The sequence below is a fragment of the Austrofundulus limnaeus genome, unplaced genomic scaffold, assembly GCF_001266775.1.
Source record: "Austrofundulus limnaeus strain Quisiro unplaced genomic scaffold, Austrofundulus_limnaeus-1.0 Scaffold74, whole genome shotgun sequence".
NCBI lineage: Eukaryota > Metazoa > Chordata > Actinopteri > Cyprinodontiformes > Rivulidae > Austrofundulus > Austrofundulus limnaeus.
Window position 1 is genome coordinate 1802818 of NW_013952476.1, and position 4170 is coordinate 1806987.

At 45.8% G+C, this 4170-nt stretch overlaps 1 protein-coding gene across 1 annotated transcript in view; it reads right to left on the bottom strand.

The window, feature by feature from the left end:
* Positions 1-3883: 3883 nt before the first annotated feature.
* Positions 3884-4170, bottom strand: part of LOC106519272 (acidic amino acid decarboxylase GADL1) — a gene marked incomplete at its 5' end in the record, with an annotated part of 16258 nt that continues 15971 nt past the window's right edge. The window contains 1 exon segment of the mRNA XM_014010857.1: positions 3884-4170.

A 4170-nucleotide genomic window follows, 5' to 3' on the forward strand; every position in this document is an offset into this window, starting at 1 on the left:
TATCCAGAGTCCACCAAATATCTGCCAAAATGGGTTGCTAAACACAATTTCACAGGACAACTTAAACAACCCAATATAGGAGCGTTGAGACACTCAATAAAAACCAAATGCAAAAATGATCCTAAACAGATGAAAAAGGAAGGTTTTGAGCACACGAGGTGTGGCTGCAAGAAGCCAGAGCAAGAGATAAAGGTCAGAGTAAAGTAGAAAAAAGAAAAGTAGCAGAACAACAGAAGGAGCAGGAAGATAAGGCGAGTGAAGAAAAAGGAAGAGAGCAAGTACGACCGAAACAGCAAATGTTTAACAGGCAGGAAGATAATGAAATAGTGGTCTCCCCCTACAGAGTTTTAATCAAACAAGTTCACACTCCCCCATACCTTGATGAGGAAAAACAGGAAATAGCAGAACCGAGTGCACCTCCCCCTTATAAAGACATGCCAAGGATTACTAGAAGCCATGGGGAAGAACATAAATGGTCTAAAAAATTGGGGAAAGTATTTTCTCCCACCCTCCCTAAACTTTTGACTAACAATGAACGTGAACTTGAGATCTGTCCACTGATAGCACTCCCCCACCCTATGATGGACCAAGACAATGGTGCAGGAGGAAGGTATCCAGATCAGGTATTAGTATACCGAACATGGACCCAAGAGGATGTTAAAAAAGCATGTGAAGGCATACCACCTCCCAAAGAAGATGTTGAGCAATGCATTCAAGGCGTAGACAATTTAAGAGCCTCTTATCACCTAAATGGAGTAGAGTTGCAGCAGGTATGGATGTGTATCATGGGAGCCACCTGGCACCTGGTTAGAGGCGATTATGATCCAAACGACACCCAAAACCCTCCTACACCTCTGGCCCCAAATAGCACTATGTTAAATCATAGAGCCCAAGCACTGAACGACCGTGTCAGACAAAGATATCGACAGCGASCAGACTATACTGAAATAGGACGCTGCAGACAAAAAGATGACGAACCTTTTGATGACTATAGAGTCAGAATGACTAAAGTTTTCAGAGCCCACAGTGGACTAACGGACGATGGTCAGGAGAATGGCCCATACCAACAGCAGTTAAAAAACGCATTACATGCAGGGTCAACCTCACCAATACACCACTGGGTATCTAAACATTATATAGGACTCCCATATGGGACACTGTCAGATTACTTAACACATGCTGTTCATGCTGAGAGAGTAACAAAAATTAAAAAGAGCTCCAAATCAACCGAGAAAGCAACCTTCTGGGTTGAAGAGGATGAACACACTGTTTACTGGCAGAACCCACAAWTTAGAGGAAGAGGTAGAGGAAGAAGCAGAGGAAGAGGGAGAGGAGGACCCTCTAGGGGCAGGGGAAATCCCAGGGCCTGCTGGTCCTGCGGAAAAGAGGGACACATGGCTAGAGATCGTAGAAGCAATCCTCACAAGAACCCCTCCAGTTCAGCGTGACTAGAACCAGATTATTCTGAAGAAAAAGAGAGCGAGGCGGAGATAGAAGTGATGAACCTGGAAGACATTTTATTTGAAGAAAAAGTAAGACCTGAAGTGACATTAAAAGTAAATGGACAGGATGTAGTGTTCTTGTGTGATAGTGGAGCTTGTAGAACCACACTCAAACAACCAATAATGGGGGTACAGCAGAGTAAAACCTCCATTTTAGTAAGATCAGCACAGGGAAATTTGCGCAAAGTTCCAGAATCTTGCCCCATCTGGATAAGAGATCCATGTGGAAAGTCGTGTCAAATGTCCATTCTTATGATGCCCAGTTGTCCAGTTAATCTGTTAGGGCGAGATGGACTTGTGTCTGTCCAGTGTGTCCTGGGTCTTCCTTGGGGTCTCCTCCCGGTTGGACATGCCTGAAGCACCTCCTTGAGGAGGCGCCCAGGAAACATCCTTACTAGATGCCCAAACCACCTCAACTGGCTGCTCTCGATGTGGAGGAGCAGTGGCTCTACTTTGAGTCTCTCCAGGATAACTGAACTTCTTACCTTTTCTCTAAGGGAGAGTCTACCCTGCAGAGAAAACTCACTTCAACTGCTTGTATCTGCAATCATTCTTTCGGTCACTGCCCAAAGTTCATGACCATGGGTGATGGTAGGAACGTAGACTGCTCGGTAAACAGAGAGCTTTGCCTTACAGCTTAGCTCCCTCTTCACCACAACAGACCGGTACAGAGTCCGCAAAACAGTGGAAGCTGCACCGATCCATCTATCAATCTCACGCTCCATTCTTCCCTCACTCGTGAACAAGAAGACCCCAAGATAATTGAACTCCTTCACTTGAGACAGAACTTCACCCCCAACCCAGAGAGAGCAATCCACCCTTTTCCGACTGAGGACCATGGACTCAGATTTGGAGGTGCTGATCCTCATCCCAGCCGCGTCACACTCAGCTGCGAACCGCTCTAGTGAGAGCTGAAGATCCTGGCCCGATGACGCCAACTGAACCACATCATCTGCAAACAGCAGAGATYAAATCCTGAGGTCACCGAACCGGAATCCCTCCACCCCCTGGCTGCACCGAGAAATTCTGTCCATATATGTTATGAACAGAATCAGTGACAATGAGCAGCCCTAGCAGAGTCCATCTCCCACTCTGAAGGGGTCTGACTTACTACCGGCAATGTGAACCAAACTCTCGCACCGCTTGTATAGAGACTGAATGGTCCATAACAACGGACCCACAATCCCACACTTGCGTAGCACCACCCACAGTGTACCTCAAGGAACATGGTCAAATGCCTTCTCAAAGTCCAAAAAACATGTAGACTGGATTAGCAAACTCCCATGACCCCTCAAGGAGCCTAGTGAGAGTAAAGAGTTGGTCCAGTGTTCCACGGCCAGGACGGAACCCACATTGTTCCTCCAAAATCGGAGGTTCYACTATCGATCGGACTCTCTTCTGCAGTACCCCTGAAAAGACCTTGCCGGGGAGGCTAAGGAGAGTGATATGCCTGTAATTGGAGCACATCAACTGGACCCCCTTTTTAAAGAGAGGAACCACCACCCCAGTCTGCCAATCCAGTGGCACTGCCCCCCATGTCCATGCGATGTTGCAAAGGCGTGTCAACCAGGACAGCCCCACAACATCCAGAGCCTTGAGGAAATCAGGGCGGATCTCATCCACCCCTGGAGCCCTGCCGCCATGGAGCTTTTTATCTACCTCAGCGACCTCAGCTCCAGGTGTGGACAGACCAGCCCCAAAGTCCTCAGACTCTGCTTCCTCCATAGAAAATGTGCCGGTGAGATTGAGAAGGTCTGAGAAGTATTCCTTCCACCTGCCGATGACATCCCTGGTTGAGGTCAACAGCACCCCACCTTCAGTGAGCACAGTGTTAGTGAAGAGCCGCTTCCCACGCCTCAGCCGCCGGATGGTTTGCCAGAATTTCCTCAGAGCTGATCAAGAGTCTTTGTCCAAGGCCTCACCGAACTCCTCCCACATCCGATTAATTGCAAGCCTTTTAATCTGTAAAAGTATATCTTTTTTTGCATGTTTTTCTCATTGTTTTACTTACCAGTATTTATCATGTAATTGTTACTCCTAAAGAATCATGTCCCATAATAAACAGCACCCAAGTTCAAGCAATACAATAACCCAAAAAACCCACAAATTTGTTTTGGATCAAATTTGTATCTTAAAATCATTTCCTGTTCACACAAGAGAAACAAAATTCAAGTTTAAGGCTGTATTGTAAGGCTGTAAAAAAACAAACTAAAATTGCTCAACAAATTTGAAACGAGATGCAGAGTGGGGGCAACAAAATACAAAGTGAACCTCCCGTTTAAACATAGTGGTCTGTAGGAAATCGGCTCCTTTTTAGCTCACTGTTAACTTTTTACTTCCCTTCTACAGAGCGGTGAAAGAAGACCAGACTCTGCAGGGGCCACAGTTGAACACTTTTTATTTGAAACACAAAGCTTGACACTGCATTAAAATGTGGACCAGAAAAAAACGTATGAACACAAGCTTTTTATACCATTGCACTTTGGAAGTGGACAGCCCTGCACTTTACTCCCGTATGCTTTTGTTATTAGATAAATAAACTGAGCAGAAAACAGAACTTCAAGCATTTTAGTAAAATTGCTAAACTGAAGAGTGAAATGCTTGATATCATTTTCTCTCTCTCTCTCTCTCTCTCTCTCTCTCTCTCTCTCTCTCTCTCTCTCTCTCT